Source organism: Corythoichthys intestinalis, chromosome 8, assembly GCF_030265065.1.
Source record: "Corythoichthys intestinalis isolate RoL2023-P3 chromosome 8, ASM3026506v1, whole genome shotgun sequence".
In the NCBI taxonomy this organism is placed as follows: Eukaryota; Metazoa; Chordata; class Actinopteri; order Syngnathiformes; family Syngnathidae; genus Corythoichthys; species Corythoichthys intestinalis.
This window is the reverse complement of record NC_080402.1, coordinates 16240241-16258053: the sequence shown is the minus strand read 5'-3', so window position 1 is coordinate 16258053 and position 17813 is coordinate 16240241. Positions and strand designations below refer to the sequence as shown.

Sequence of the window (17813 nt, the reverse complement as noted above, 5' to 3'; positions counted from 1 at the left end):
TTCTTTTGTTTGTGCAGTAGTTGAATTATGTTCAAATCATCATTTGGTTAATACCCGAACCATTCATACATTTGCAAGGACATTGTGTGGGAGCAAGACACACAACACTGAAATTATGTCACGATTTAAAAAAATAAACAAAAGATGAATAGCTTAGAAGAGCTGCATTTCATCTTATGAGGAGTTGGTCACTGTGGCTCAAGACGTTGTTTTTCTTGTTTTGCCCTGATCGTATGTTATACAAGTTAACGCTTTTGGAAGGAGTAACTATCAGAATAGGCATTATTAATATTTTATCTAGATAACTTAGATTTGTTCTTGATTTAGAAGACTTTCCGGTACAGTATTTTTTGATGAACAGATATGGGATTATCACTCGCTCTAGTGCCTTAATTAAAGTGCCTGCGACAGCATTTTAAAAAAATTCTTAAATAACAGTATTATGTGAATTAGAATTATATTCGAGACGATTCGACTATATACAACAATTTGGCAAAGCGCAGATGACGAGAAATTAGTATTATAATCTGCCGTTTAGCCCCGCAAGTCATTATAGCGCTCTAGCGTCCCCAGCTGGAGAATGACATCGGACGGCCACAATTTCATCTGATTTAGATTTCAGCCCTTTGAGGGGGAATTATTCAGAACGAGGAAAATGGAACGAAGAGAGCAGCAAAATGTCATTGTTTCAAGCTCTCTACCCAAATTTTTTTTTTACAGGATATTCTAAGTATTTTTCCCCAATTGCTAAATAAATTGACTAGTCATGACAAATAACAGTTATGTGCTAAATGGAATATGAAATATTCCAAATACATTTATTCAGTCCGCGGTGAACGGGAACTTTTTGAAACCCAAAAAGGCTCACATGCCTCTCCCTGGTGCAGCAACAAAACCCTGCAGCACATTTAGCTGGCGTGATGTGAAAAATAAATGAATTAATTCACAAAATAAGATGAATCCGCAGTCCATCTGCATGCTATAAATCAATGCTGTATTATGAGATGCTGACCCCGGTGACGTCGCATTCCTCCTCAATCCAGGAACTCATTTTCATGGCGCGGGATTTAAAAAATTCAAAATATAAATCGATCGCTTCCACACACATCCAAGCGGTCTATTTCATTCAGGAGCATAAAATACGGCGTGAAATATGAAATAAAAATGCTTTTTGCCATCATAGGCACTTTAAATTATAGATATAACAGTTTTTAAAAATTTCAACAAAAAAATCCTCTTGACAGATGCATAAAAAGGAAAAATGTCGGTGTTTTCTGGTCTTGTGTTTGAGAGGTGGTATTTATGAGGAGTACATAAGAATGTAACATTGCTTTAAGTTGTTCTATGTCACATCTTGCAAAGCTGACGTGAGGACACATAATGTGAGATTGTTTAGATCCCAAACCCATTCTGGTTCACAGTGGCATTATCACTATAGTATGATGCTTACTGTTTTTCAGTTTACAGTGAATTTATTCATTAACAAATATAATTCCTTTTGTTCTTCCAATGTAATGTCACTGAACAGAATACTAACTTTACTCAGGATGCTAGAACAACAACAATAATAAACAATTAACAGCTAAACGGAATTACCGATAAATACGCTGTTCTTAACCACTGGGCATTCTGGGTAGTGCCGTTTCAAAATTGTAGCGACTGGGAAATTAAGGACACTGGGCATCCCAAGAGAATTTGAGTAAATTTTAAATTGCCATTGGTTTTACTGAGCGTGCAAGCTTATGAGCGTAAAGGATATCATTTTTTTATTTTATTTATTTAACTTACAATTCATACAATGCTCCAACTTCACTGAAACATTGTACAAAGGGTAAACATCCCATTTCAGTTGCGTATTTGAACAGGATTTAAGCAAATTTTTTTTTTTTTTTTTAAATGAAGGACACTATTGAATTTAAATAGATGTAATGGACAGACCACTCCACTTCTTTTATACTTACATGCCTAAATGGGTCTCTATACTTACTGTCTCTTTTATGTCCCAAAAGGACTCATGTTCTAGTGTTTGATGATGTACTATAATGGCTCCACTTTACATACCGGAGACGTTTTCAGACATCACTCTACATTTGCAAATCTTTTAACTGCCTTTCCTGTGTGGCCTTCTATCACTTTTAGAAACCAAGTTTGAATAACGGATGATTCAAAAGAAGTCTGGGCAGAAATCCAGCAGAGCAGTACAATGGATAACCTCATCACAAAAAAATGATACAGCAATATTTAATATTTAATATATTTATCTGCAAAGGACAATCAATATAAGCCCCACAAATCAATATGAATTGATGCCCATCATTTGAAATTGTATACACCCACTGAACAGCATTTTAAACTGAGACAAGTAATCAACAAAAAGTGATACAACTTTAAAGGCTTTGAATTATTGGTTAGTGGAATAAGTACATTGCCTATTTTAGTAAGCTGTTAGTGGGTGCTCAGCCCACGTCAGAATTGGTTGTTTGCCGCATACCGTGTTTTTTGCATTGAAATAACACTGAAAAAGAGGGGGTCATCTTATATTTGCGGTCTAGACATTATACCCATTCATGACGCTAGATGGCGCCAGATATCATTGAAGCGACGTTCTGTCATGATAGCGCTCAGCTACTCTCCCCATTGACGACGCTAGATGGCGCCAGATATCATTGAAGCAATGTTCTGTCATGACAGATCTCAGCTACTCTTTTTAGTTTAACCAGTTTGCATTATTTTATTGCAATGTTTTTCCTTATTCAGATTTGTTTCAAGACTAGCTAGTTAGATTTCACTTTGATGGTTAATGCACTTATTGCAATTTTGTTGTTTTATCACAATAGATTGGTTTACTTACATTTCAACAACCAGAAGCCATTCATTCACGAATGTGATTGCACTATAGTTTACATATTTAAATGTTCAGATATTAAGATTTGAATGAGGCAAAATAACATGCTTTTTATCTCAAATATATTGTTATAATCATTTGTCTCGGATGTACTCAGGGATGAAAGTGAGCCGGAACGCACTGGATCGTCGTTCCGCCAAGAAATACGATGGCGGAACGCTGATCCGGCATACGGTGCTTTGATCCCGAAAATATGACGGCAACTGTCAAAACCCATAAAAAATAAAAAATAAAAAAAACTGCCACGTTGCCACACACGCATCACCAATAAGAACAATCTACTAACGTCAGATTTACAATCAAAAATGTTAACAACAAGCCTAATAAAGAGCTTGTTTAGCGTCGTCCGTTTTAACTGATTTTTATTATTTCACATGAAAAGATGTCTTGAGAATGAAGCAGGTTGGATGCTTTCACGGACTTGTACCGTGTTGCCTACTGGCGCTCTCTGTGCGTGGAGGGCTGCTGGCGCAATTTTATAACCTGGACATTACGTCATTTTTGGTCAGCATTGGTTGTCACAATGTTGGTCAAATCGTGTCGTGTTTTGTTCCGGAGGGACCGTTCCTGACATGTAACTGCAACCAGTTTAAGGTCATCAAGAGGAAAGATCGGGGCTGAAAAATCCAGCCCGACCCGACCCGGGTCCGCGGGTATTGTAGCCCGACCCGGCCCGAGCCCGAAAACCCCCCCCAAATGTTATGTTTTATTTGTAGGCCTGACCCCGGAAAAAAAAACAAATGTTATATTTTATTTGTAGGCCCGAGCCCGATAAAAAACTCAAAATTCTATGTATTATTTGTGATGACTCAGGAGGAGAAGGAGAGGGAAGAGATGCGCCAGTCAGACATGGACAAAGCACTGCTTGCTGCTTGGAAAAACGGACTGGTTGCATTTTGTGCATTTGGTGACAATGCCTATGCATAAACGCCTGTCTTTTGTAACGACTTCTCAGTCGGCAGAGAAAAAACGCAACTTTTCTTAATGTTGAAATAGTCTACATATTTTTAAGATCATAATAAATACATTTACACAAGGAAATAACGCTGGAAAAGTTGGCTAAATATAAATAAAGAGACGCAGTTTTGCCGTCCTGCAGAGGTGAATATTAAAAAGAGGGCGCATGGCACGCTCTGGCTCTGCAATGACCATGCAGCGCCTTCTCTTTTTTCCAAATTATTTGGTAACAAGTATTCCTTAGTTAACATTCATACATCGTTTTAGTATACATATATAAATATATATTTATTTTAAAAAGTTAGCGAGAACCCTGGCCCGAAACGAACGTATAATTTTGTTATATTTTCAGTTTAATTTAACTATTTCCAGCTTGCCCTGTTTCCTGTTTAGTTTAGCCCTGCTTTCACGCACACCAGGAGAAAACCAACGCAGGCGTGGTGAGAACATGCAAACTCCACACTGGAAGATTGGAGCCCGTGATTGAACACTTGTTGATCTCAGAACTGTGAAGGGAACGTGCAAACCACTGTGAAACCTGTTGTTTTATTGTGTGTTATATTTGTAACTGTGCCAAAAGCAGTTTTAGCATTTCGATGGTTTTACTCTAACACACTTAATATAATCAATCAGGGAATAGTACCGTTTCTCATATGTGCTGTAGGATTGTTTGTACTACTCTAACACACCTAATATAAAATAAATAGCACACCATAGTTTAATGAAAAGAAGAATAAATACACAACGGCATCTTATCACAGAAGCCCAACGTGTGCGTCAAGAGCAAGATTGACACACCAACTCTTGCAATCAGTTGTCCCGGCCACTCCAAGGACAAAGAGCAGGGCGCTCTGTCCTAAAACAAGTAACGTCTCGGCCAGCCAGGACAACAAAGTTGATAGCGGGCGCTTGGGACGTCAAGACCAGCGTCGGTCCCTGTGGCAACCACGCACGAACCCAACCGCCCAAAACCGGCCACAGAGGGATTATCCCAAGACAACACCCAGCCACACCTTCGGCCCGGCCCACTTCACCGCAGCTATAAAAAAGACTGGACACTGAGATAACAAACGGTTCGCTGCTTGGGATCATTGCTATGTAGCCTTTGTTTTGATGACCCTGGATCCAGAATTGTCCCTCCGTCGTCTATTTTTGCCTTGTTTTTTGACCATCGTCGACGAATAAATTGTCAACCTTTTTTGGGTGAGCCTTCTTCAAACTTTTGGAACATGGAGTCAGTACAAACGGTTAACACAGAAAGGGAACGGGAAAATCAGCCCGTCCCGGTTGACTCACGGAAGCGGCAGCAGCGGAGCACCGTTTCCGTTCGGCTGTAGCTGTTTCGGTGCGGCTTGGCCGGGAATTCCTTCACTAGACACGCTACACCAGTTTCAGTGAACTCTCGTAGCTGGTGGGAAACGTTCATGACAGCATTGACTTACCTTAAATTATGTGAAAAGTGACGGATGATTTTCACGTAAATGTGAAATCATGTTAGAGGTGTTGCCTGCACGTCGGCTGTCCTGCCTCTTCTAAGCCGCAGCCATCTTCTTTTTGGTAGCCAAAGTACTCCCTGACTAGCGACTTTGTCTATTTTCGAGGGGGTAAAGCGCAGGTGTAGTTTCAACACCTTCAGCCATTATGTCTATTCTACAACACAACGACAGACACAGGACAGAACAACAACTGGAAGGGGATGGGTGAGCACTGCCGCTCAAAGGCACGGATTTCTCGCTACATTTTTGGGACCTCAAAAATGGCTAATACCGTAACTACAGTATGACAGGAAAATTTTAGTGGTTTTAAAACTGATGTTTTTAAGGTAACCTTTGAAACTGGTAACCGGCACATGCCAATTGCTAACTACCGTATTTTCGGACTATAAGTCGCACCTGAGTATAAGTCGCATTTTTGGGGGAATTTTACTTGATAAAATCCAACACATAGAACAGATATGTCATCTTAAAAAGCAATTGAAAATAATACAATGTGCTGAGTAAGTGTACAGTATGATAATGTTACATGATGCATTAACAACGAAATGCGAACGTGGCAGGTATGTTAACGTAACATAGCTATTAAAAGTTATTCAGATAACTTTAGCATAAAGAACATGCTAACCAGTTTACCCAACCATCAGCGTCACCCCAAAACACCAAAATAATATGTGAAATGATATCATAATGTGTTAATAATTTCACACATAAGTCGCTCCAGAGTATAAGTCGCACCCCTAGCCAAACTATGGAAAAAAAACTGCGAGTTATAGTCCGAAAATTACGGTATACTATATTGAACTTCTTCATTGTCAGCCCAGGAACGACTAGTATATTATTCATAGTCCCCTGTATGTGTATTCATAAAGTAGCTAAAGTATGTGTTGTGGGAGTTTAAGTAGTACAAAATTTCAATAAAAACGCCTGGAGTAACATTACACATCAAAATCCCTTAAAAAAGACAATTTGGAAATACCGCGTCCATCTGCCATCATCACGACAGGGGAGGACCGCATTTTAATGAAGGCAGATATGGAACCAAGCTCGTGCCACCACAAAAACAGTGTTTTTGTATGCTGTCCAAATGTTTTTTATTGCGATCAATATCTGCAATAAAAAAGAATGACATACTAGTTTTGTTTATATGGCCATACCTTTTAGTATTTTATTGTAACAACAAAATCCGTGTCAGCCCTTCTGCAATCGGCAAATGTAATACACTAGTCCTTCGAAAAAATTAGCATATTGTGCTAAAGTTAATTATTTTCTGTAATGTACTGATAAACAATAGAATTTCATTTATTTTAGATTCATTTCACACAACTGAAGTACTTCAAGCCTTTTATTGTTTTAATATTGATGATTTTTGCAAAAAAGGGATTTTTTGTTTTTCTGGACTATCTAAAAAAATTTGCATATTTCATCCGACCAATACAAAAAAGTGTTTAATACAAAAAAAGTCAACCTTCAATTAATTATACCAGCTGTGCACTCAATACTTTGTCGGGAATCCTTTTGCAGAAATGACTGCTTTAATGCAGCGTGGCATGGAGGCAATCAGCCTGTGGCACAGGTGTTATGGAGGCCCAGGATGCTTCGATAGCAGCCTTAAGCTCATCCACAGTGTTGCGTCTGGTATCTCTCAACTTCCTCTTCACAATATCCTACAGATTCTCTATGGGGTTCAAGTCAGGAGCGATGGCAGGCCAATTGAGTGCAGTAAGGCAATGATCAGTAAACCATTTACCAGTGGTTTTGGCACTGTGAGCAGGTGCCAGGTCGTGCTGAAAAACGAAATCTTCATCTCCATAAAGCTTTTCAGCAGATGGAAGCATGAAGTGCTCCAAAATCTGATAGCTAGCAGCATTAACCCTGCCCTTGATAAAACACAGTAGACCATTTTGGCATTTCGTTCGTCCCAGTCTTCCTCCAAACTCTGTCACCTAGATTTCAGAATAACATGCAAAATTTGCTTTCACCTGAAAAAAGTACTTTGGACCACTGAGCAACAGTCCAGAGCTGCTTCTCTGTAGCCCACGTCAGGCGCTTCTGCTGCTGTTTCAGGTTCAAAAGTGGCTTGACCTGGGGAATGCGGCACCTGTATCCCATTTTCAGCACACACCTGTGCACGGTGGCTCTGGATGTTTCTACTCCAGACTCAGTCCACTGTTTCTGCAGGTCCCCCAACGTCTGGAATCGGCCCTTCTTCACAATCTTTCTCAGGGTGCGGTCACCTCTTCTGGTTGTGCAGCGTTTCCTGCCACACTTCTTCCTTCCCACAGATTTCCCACTGAGGTGCCTTGATACAGCACTCTGGGAACAGCCTATTCGCTCAGAAATGTCTTTCTGTGTCTTAGCCTCTTGCTTGAGAGTGTCAATGATGGCCTTCTGGACAGCAGTTAGGTCGGCAGTCTTGCCCATGATTGCAGTTTTGAGTAATGAACCAGGCTGGGAGTTTTTAAAAGCCTCAGGAATCTTTCGCAGGGGGTTTTAGTTAATTCGTTGATTCGGATGATTAGGTTAGTAGCTTCTTTAGAGTACCTTTTCATGATATGCAAATTTTTTTAGATAGGGATTTTTTTTTGGGGGGGGGGGGGGGCAAAATCATCAATATTAGGTTGAACTACAGTTGTGTGTAATGAATCTAAAATATATGAAAGTCTAATGTTTATCAGTACATTACAGAAAATAATGAACTTTATCACAATATGCTAATTTTTTGAGAAGGACCTGTAATGTTTCATATCATTTTGGTCACTAAAGTGGCCGGAGTATCAATCTATACTTCACGTCAACATAGGCTGACAGGTTATTATAATTTTGTCCACGAATGATCAACGAAGTGATAGAAACAATCATACAATCTAATCTACGTCTCATCTACGTCGTGCTGAATCGATTTTTAGAGATTCCGAGGGTTCTCTGGCTTGATTTTGCTGTTTTAACTTCGTCAACACCCTGCTGACTTCAACCGCAACTAATGAGTTTTTTTCTGAACCGGAAGTTCGAAGCAGAAATTTTCCAAGATGGCGCCGCCCATATTTCGCTCAGGAAACTTTTCTATACAATACAAATATGACCATTCAAGCAGTGACAAAAACATTTCAGTTGCCAATCTTACACTCTTTAAACGCTTTAGTGTTTTTGCAATACTGCTTAAATACTGGAAATTCATAGAATTTTATCTATACCAGAGCTCTGTGACTAAAAGAAAAAAAAGAAAATTTACTTCTTCTCTGTGGGCATCTTCTTCCTACAATAAATTTGCATTGTATTTTATAGTTCAATGCAAACATGTTTATGGATGTAGTTAATGAGGACATGAAGGTAGTTGGTGTGAGAGCAGTAGATGCAGAGGACATGGTTAGATAGAGACAACTGATTCGCTGAGGCGACCCCTGAAGGGAAAAGCCAAAAGGAAATGAAGAAATAAAAAGTTGCAGTACAGGATATGAAATTATGTAACATTTAAAAATCAAATACAATTTTATAGTTTTGTTTTCCCCCTCACGTTATTTAGCGTGAGGTACTTCATCACCCAGTGTCTGAGGTTGATTTACACGTGGAAGCGGGTGGCTCAGAATAAAAATTTAAATCTGTCCTGTATTGAAGAAATCGACAAACAAAAATAATTCAGGGAAGCTCCTATGAATGTAATTAAGGCTGAAGATTGCTTGTTTTCTGGGCAAAACATTTGGCACACTTTTGCAATCAAGAGAGATTCTACCCATGAAAAAAATGTTGGGCTTCCATCAGCTTTGTCTTCACACTGGAAATCATAAGAATCCATCTACAGTGCACAATAAATCCCGCCGGCCGCATCAGACCATATAGGACATGGTTCCAGTAATCCATGTGCTTTGTTGACATATCTTCAGCAAACTGTTTGCAGGCTTTCTTGTGTACAGTCTTTGGAAGAGGCTTTCTCCTGGGGTGACAGCCATGCACACCAATTTGATGTAGAGTGCGGCGTATGATCTGAGCACGAACAGACTGACCCCCCCACCTCTTCAATCTCTGCAGCAATGCAGACAACACTCCTGTAACGAGTCACATGACATTTTGGAGGGAAAATGACAAGCAGTACTCAATTTGGACATTTAGGGATGTACGTAGTTTCTAAGGGGTTTACTCACTTTTGTTGCCAGGGGTTTAGATCAGGGGGACCCAACCTTTTTTGCTCCACGGACCGGTGTGATTTGGGTCTTTTTTTTCACGGACCGGTGTTCTGTCAAATTTTGCACCCTTATAAAATTTTGCTCCCAAAGCTTTTGTGGCCCTCTTTTATATTCAGTTGGACTCTCAATGTTATCCAATGGTGCTAAAAAACGATTTACATCATAAACATACATGTGCGACACGAAAATGGCGTAAATTAATGCTTAACGACACTGCGAAGTCGTTAAGTGAGAGAGCTGCATGCAGTTGTTGCGTACAGCTAACATGGCAAACGTAAGTTAATATTCCTTTCTTTAAAGTTTGTAGTACTTTGGAATCGTTGCATTTGCGGTCATTTTTAACGTTATGCCTCATCACTCGAACCCCCGCAACACACCACATCACCCCCATCCTCCGTCAACGTCACTGGCTTCCCGTCAAACAAAGAATCAACGACAAGATCCTCATCATCACCTTTAAAATACTCCATGCCCTGGCCCCTCCCTACCTTTGCGATCTTCTCCGTCTAAACAAGCCAACCCGTTCACTTCGCTCTACCACTATTCTTCCCCTCTCCGTCCCCCGTGTCCGCCTCTCCAACTTTGGTTCCAGAGCTTTTAGTCATTGCGCCCCCCAGCTCTTGAACTCCCTACCCCCTGATCTTCGCAGCATATCTACCCTATCACTTTTCAAATCCAGACTGAAAACACACCTGTTCACTCTTTCTTACCCATCATAACCCCTAGCTGTTATATTTTTACTTTTTATTGTGCTTTTAATTTTTTATCCTTTTAATACCTTTTTATCGGACTGTGATTCCATGTTTCTTGTGAAGCGTCTTTGTGCGTTTTGAAAAGCGCTCTAGAAATAAAATGTATTATTATTATTATTATTATTATTGTTGTTGTTAGGTGCATGCCAAATTTGTCAAAAAACCGGCAATGTGCTGCAGAAAAATACAGCAAATATCAAATAACATTTGTTTTAGCCTCGTTGTGTTAAGTGCAGGGAAAATACAACTCACCCGCTGAATCAGTGGGAGGTCCGAGCTTGTTTCGTTGAGACGAGATGGTCCCGAGAGGGGAGAGTGAGAGAAGCCCGCTTCACAAAGATACGATGTTGGAAATTGTAGCAGTTTCTATGTGCTCTCCTATCGATGTTAAGATATTCCGAAATGACTTTACCATGGTCAGAATCTCGGTATAGTTGTTGTCGCACGCTTGTAGGTTTCGTACGTTTATGGTCGCTGTGATTTGCGATACCTACAAGCGGATATTCCTGTTGTACAGACATGCTCGAATCACTCGATTTATTCACATACGGGTCACAAATCTACTCCTTCGCAGTTCGTGGGTCTTTAGTGATTGGGAATTAGCATGGATTTTGTTTTCTTCGAGGTTGTAGGCTCATCTTCTGGCTCGTCAGGTTCCCTTTTCCCCGAAAAAATCTGTCCAATGACGTGTTTTTCAGTCATTGTAGTGTGGGGGCTAATTATTAACCCGGGAACAAGTGTGATGTGCCCGCCCTACGTCATACATCATTATCGAGGACAAGCGCACATAGATATACAAAACAAGATGTACTGCTAGCAGTTCAATCAATGGATTTCTATGACGACATTTTATCCTGTAGTATTTTATATAGAGTAGACAGGGATATTGGCGTGTTAAGGGGCACACGCCAAAGTTAATTTGGTACCGGTCCGCGGCCCAGCAGTTGGGGACCCATGGTTTAGATATTAGTGGCTATATTTTGAGTTATTTTGAGGGGAAAATAAATTATGCAAGGGGTGTACTCACTTTTGTGATACTGTATTTGTCTGTCTGTCTGTCTGTCTTTGTCTATATTTTAAGACTGACTCGCACATAACTTCTGGTGAGTTTATATTTTTGGGGGGCAAATTTTCAACAAATGGCGTCAGAATCGGTTAAAATTATTACCAGGATTTAAAGGATTCTTAATCGGTAAAAATGATTAAGACTTAATCATTTCATACTGTAGACAATGTAATCACACAAATGTATTTCATACAAACACAGGATATGAAGTATAATAAACTTAAGACTTAACCATATTTGCAATATGCACATGTGGATTAAATATTGAGGCTTACAGTCTGTGACCACCAAAATACAGCCACACATTAGGTTCAGCAAGCAACCTCACCATGAGTGCTCACTATTCATCCTTGCTTTGATTATTGGTGCATTATATACAGGTACGCGCTCTCCATTTACTGTTGACACTGAGATATGCGAGCAAAGCTGATTTCCATATTCAATCTAAGGAACGCAGGACCCATTCAATGCAAAGCTTATTTACGTATAAAATATGAATAAGCCAATCGTCACGTCCAGCCAATATTTTGAGTCGACTAGAGTGACTTGAAAATGATCTTTTACACACTAAATTTTCATACAAACTAGACCAATGGACATTCAAAACTATTAAAATGTGTACAGAGTCTTTAAGCTTTTTCTACAGTATAATAGAACACAGTCCATTTTTATGGCACATGTTGCAGGATGTCAGTGCTTTTGCACAACCATAGTGAATAGTGCACATCTGATTGGTGCAAAATTAAGGAAAATAGGTGTACAGTATGTGGTTTATGATGCTGGAAAGTAATCTCTTGATTCAGTTCAAGGAGAATAATATCATACACCAATGGCGTAGGTTTGGTCTCAACATTGGTAGGGACGCTATAGCAGCATAACCTGCATGTACACTTTTTGCTGTGGACGGGACATTAATAAGATCAAACAGATTGGGTAAATTTCTCAAATATAGCTGGTTTCTACGTAAAAATGAAAAAAGGTTTCAATAAAATTATTTTCATGGGAGAAAGTCATTTTTCAAAAATGCTTGCTTCATACGAAGGAATTTTACAGTGGTTTTGTTTTTTTTTTGTTTTTTGGGGGGAGGGTAAAAAAATGTGCATCGGCTGCAAATATTATTATTTTTTTAATGATAAGAGAGAAAATACATACATTTTAACATTTTAATTAGGGAATTAATGCACAAAATGCACAGTTGGATTAACGTTAACAGTAGAAAAAGTACAGGAAGACACGTCACTAAACAGCTTTCTACTCAAGTTTTAGCAAGTTCACGCTGTTTAATGTTATGCTAATTCTGATGCAGGTCGGACTTTCAGTTGCAAAATTAGTGGTGTGTTCCCCACCTTCACAACATTGACGTATTTTTACAGTACTTAAAGTGGCTGCTGCTGGCCGAAACCTTCTAATATCCCTCCTCTTCAACGGGGTCGGAGGGTGCGGCATGTCAACATGTATTTCTTTTGGGATTGTGTGAATCTAGTCATCAGCCAATCAAATGTGCGTTTGAAGGGGAAAAAATGGACCAGCACATTCAGCAAGTGAAAGGTTGTAAACGTAAGTATCAAAATTACCAATATACTGTAACTGAACTCATTATATAATGCAAATAAGATTGCTTAAAGGTTGGTGGGGACAATCCCTAAAAGTTGGTGGTGGTTTCAACAGACTGAAATACAGATGCACTAATTGTGCTTGTATGGCTAGGCTTGTTTAAAGATAATAAAAAAGCCACAGACAATGTAGTTTATGGTTTATGTGTTGTGCATTCGTCCCTGCACCTATGTGAAGGTCATTTGTTGAGCGATGAAATTCATCTTCTGATCCATCTTTTCTATACCACTTCCATTCTATGGAGCTGGAAGGTACTGTATATCCTGTATGAATGAAAATCCTTCGTACTCACAGTATCACGTCATGGGACCATAATGCTAATCAATGTATTTTTCTTTTAATTAGTCAGTCAACCTGACTTGCATTGTTACTTTTTATTTAAACACAGATCAAGTGTAAGCTCTATATTATTTTAAGGAAGATGTGCTAACCACTTAAAGCTGTTATTTCCATCATATTAGCCAGTACATTAAAGCTGTACTCGCTGAACAAATTTGATTGTATTCATGCATATCAATTTAAATTTAGAAAGTCAACTAGAATAGAACTGAAATTAACTGAATAGAACTCACTGGAGTCCATAAGGCGAGCTAGGCAAATGGTAGGGGTGTCTCAGTGTCCAAAAGGCCATAAAAAAATGTTCAAATAATATTTGATAGCAGTATTCAAAACATACATATTGTATTTTTCGGACTAAGTTGCACCTGGGTATAACTCACACCAGCCATAAAATGCCCAACGAAGAGGAAAAAAAAAACATAAAAGTCGCACCGGAGTATAAGTCGCATTTTTGGGGGAAATTTACTTCATAAAATCCAACACATAGAATACATACTGTATGCCATCTTGAAAGGCAATTTAAAATAAAAATACAATAGAGAACAATATGCTGAATAAGTGTACAGTATGATAATGTTACATGATGCATGAACAACGAAATGCGAATATACTGTCCTACGGTTTGGTCCTGCCTATACAGCGAGCTAAACTCCCAAATGACGATGCTGGACGTCCGTATAATTTCGCTTTATTTTGGCCGTCGTTATGACACCATCATTTGAAGAGTGATAAAAATAGAAATACAAATCAATTTCGTCGTTTATACCAAACTGGATCGCATCAACGTAAATAAATATTGATTAGCTGCTATTACAGCAATGACACAAACAGTTAGCATGCATTCACTAGCATTAGCACATCTTTCAAACAGCCACACAACTGGCTTTAAGTGTCCGATCGTGGGTGGAAAACACTACAACAACAGAAAAGATGATACACACAGACGTTAAACGATGAACATAGGTTCGAAGCCGTGTTTCTCTCTCTCGCTCTCTCGCCCAATCGCACAGACGCTGCGTAGCTGTCCATCTTCTTCTGGCGTGTGAGCGCTCTTCTTCGCGTAAACAAGTGCGAGTGCGCCCCCACTTGGGCGTGAAAGTGCCACAAACTAAAAGCATGCATTTGAATGTAAAAAGTCAATAAAATTGAACACACATTGCCAAAGGCAGAACAAGTTTACCAAACCATCAGTGTCACTCCAAAACACCAAAATAACATGTGAAATGATATCATAATGTGTTAATAATTTTACACATAAGTCGCTTCTGAGTATAAGTCGCACCCCCAGCCAAATTATGAAAAAAAAAAAGACTTATAGTCCGGAAAAAAAACGCACAAGGCAATAAAACAAAATAACAAACATATTGTAATAAGTCTTTGAATAATAATGGAATCATTTTTTAATGCACCTTCTGCCCATTTCACTGTTTCCTGTGATGCGGTAATTTCAACACAGTCTCTGAATCCACGGTGAAAACTTCATGAGAAGACAAAAGCCCACCGGGTCGCACCTTAGATAGAAGTGGAGCATAAACGTCAAAAAGACAGGTTTGTTGTGATGAAAAAAAATATTTAATTGCATAAACAGGTACTTAGCGCAATTGCAAGCTAGCGGTTATTTACAAAGAGTTAAATGATATACAGCTAAAGCTAAATTATACTGTATCACGAGCCAGGCATGTTGTTTTAGAAATATTTTCAGGATTCGGCCAGCTGTGGATTAGTTAAATTTACTTCCTTTCCCATTTTAGAGAAAGTTGGACAAAGTATATTGGGGGCTAAAATTGTGTCTTTCTTATTTTGATGTCATGTGTAGCACATTTACATTATGTTAAATTGTGGTATTCTAATAAATTTGTCTTGCCTAAAAGTATTAAGGTTAATTAAATAAATACACCATTAAATATGCAATTACAGAGGTGTAAAAAAAACTATCTGAACCATTTGGAATTTCTCACATTTTCTGCATAAAATCAAATGTGACCTGACCTTTGTCAAAATCACACTGATGGAAAAACGGTGTCTGCTTAACTAAAACCAACCATTTATAGATTTTCATATTTTAACCCTGTAGTGGCCAGACATAGAAAAAAAATAAAAGAAAAAAAATTCAACCACTTATATGGTGCTGTAGGAGGCCTTTGAAGATGAAAATCAAGTGTTTGCAAAAAAAAAAAAATGTTTTTGTAAAGTTTTATGAGAACGTTGTGATCTTACAACGCTGGCTAAATGGGGTAGCAGGATTTCCTGACTCTAACCCTAGTTGTACTCATTGTCAACTCAGAAAGGTACAAATGTTTATATCTCAGTAAAAAAAAAAAAAAAAAAAAAAAAACACTATGGGTTAATTTACACTGGTTGGTTGCTTGTTACATAGCCCCAGAACAGTACATAATATGAATGATAATTTCAACAGTAGCCATATTTTTACGAATAGCATATTTATTTACAAACATCACATCAGCAACAGGTGCATGCCGTGTGTCTGTCTCCCAGTACATTCGCACTCCAGCCATTTGAACCAGGCCCATCTTCAGATACATGCCCATCATTCGTTCTTTTTCTTCTTTGTTGGTGTTTATGGATCTTCCATGTGTTTGAAGGCTATACTCATTTGTGTTTATTGTGAGTGACTCAATCATGTCTTCAGACACAAATTGTCGGAAGCGTTCCAATGGTGTGTGCAGGGAATTACCATCTTTTGTGAGAGGTGGGCCAGAAATATCCAAATCAGGGATGATGAAAATTTTTTTCTGCCATCGATATCTGTCACGAGGCATGACATGTTTGGCTGGTCGGGGATCAGTGTCCTCATTGGCTGGGCAGTCAGTGGGTGGATGGTTTTCTTTGTCCACTTCTTCATGAGTTTCATCAAAGTCTATGTCCACATCAGTCTTCATTTTGGACAGCATCGATGACCTCCTGCACAGTGTAGAAGGTCTTTCTCCTTGCTGAAGACATTCTGAAATGACAAAAACTAAATGGAAATAACATTAGTACATGGGTGGGGTGCAAAGTAAACTATTTACACATCTCACTAGTCAAACAATACTGTCTGGCCAACTTATTGTGCTCTGATTATTAGGTGAGAAGGTTCAAGAATGTGAAACCACCATCCCAAAAGGAAGGCATGTTGCATTTCTACAAAGATGATAATGTCTGCAATGGGAATGCATTTCCGAAAGTTGTCACCTTTTCTGGAACAATGCAACAGACACCCTTCGGCATCCCCCCAGATCTAACTGCTTGGGCGATGAATTGAGCCAACATACTAGGCACATATATACAAACAGAATGAGAAACTGAACTATTGTTGGTGATTACAATTATAAGCAGTAGAAAGTGGTATGCTATTGCAATATATTTCGGTAATACAGCTTCTTGTAAAGTGGGTTCCAAATAGCACTGGTTTGGAAATTCAAAATAAATATAAAGCCTATATAATACAGTACAGTATCTGGAAAGTGTACTAGATGTGTATAATTTTAAAATATATTGTGAAAAATAGAAGGTCTATGTCAAAATGTCTATTTAGGCTACACTTAGCCAGGTAATTTCTAAACCTACACCATGGCCATTTTCACTACCCAAGGGCCAGAGTTGTAAAATTACAACATATATACAAAATGCTCAAATTTACATTTGATGAATGTATTTCACAATAATTGCATATGTACATGGTCTAGTAAGTGTAATGATAACAAAAAAAAAATATTAAAGGCATTTTACTTACTTAAATCTGATAAATCCAGTCCAAGGAATCAAAGTGTTGTTGCATAGCCAAAGTTCTGCAGATTCTGAAAGTCCTGGAACTGTGAGCAGGGCTTATATACAAATTTCCTATCCACACCTATTGTGAGACTGAACAGTAGGACCCAATGACTACATTAATGTAAAAAAAAAAAAAACAAGAAAAAAACATTTCAACCCTTTTTTACAAAAGTTATAAATGCTGTACTTCCACAACGCTGGCCTCTACGGGGTTAATATTATCATACAAATGCGAGAGAGATTCAGATACTTTTTCATACCACTGTAATAATTTCATAGTTCTGCGGTATGGCGGACTAAAAGTGTCATGGATGTAAATGCCAACATGTATTATTAAATGTGTCATTAATTCATTAAAATGGCAATTCAGTTCATATAAAAAATATTTAATTTCATTTTTTTCATCATATATTATTTAAATCATTATTATGGACGATCCTGTGTACTTGCAGTGATTCATGAATTTATTTTTCGCCCTCGCCCGTCAAATTTAGTGGCTTTATCCAAACACCCGATTGAGCCCGGTACCGTAGACTTCTAAAGTTAGGTGCTATTATGGTTATGTCATGCTGGTTTCACAATCAACAGCTATTTGACTAATTAAATGTAACATCCCACTTTCTTCTTTGTAGATGCTCTTCTGAAATATTTTGCCTTCCACCTCTGTACATCTCTGGCCATCTTTTACAGCCACCTTATCCACATCAGCACCAAATCCAAGCCTACCAAGTCCAG

At 38.6% G+C, this 17813-nt stretch overlaps 1 protein-coding gene across 1 annotated transcript in view; it reads left to right on the top strand.

Annotated features, from left to right (window-relative positions):
- slc25a10b (solute carrier family 25 member 10b) overlaps positions 1-17763 on the top strand; it is a 44641-nt gene extending 26878 nt beyond the window's left edge. Inside the window, exons 10-11 of the transcript XR_009064269.1 lie at positions 14764-14855; positions 17711-17763. The gene's annotated coding sequence lies outside the window, so the exon portion shown is untranslated. The remainder of the gene's footprint in view (positions 1-14763; positions 14856-17710) is intronic.
- Positions 17764-17813: the final 50 nt, after the last annotated feature.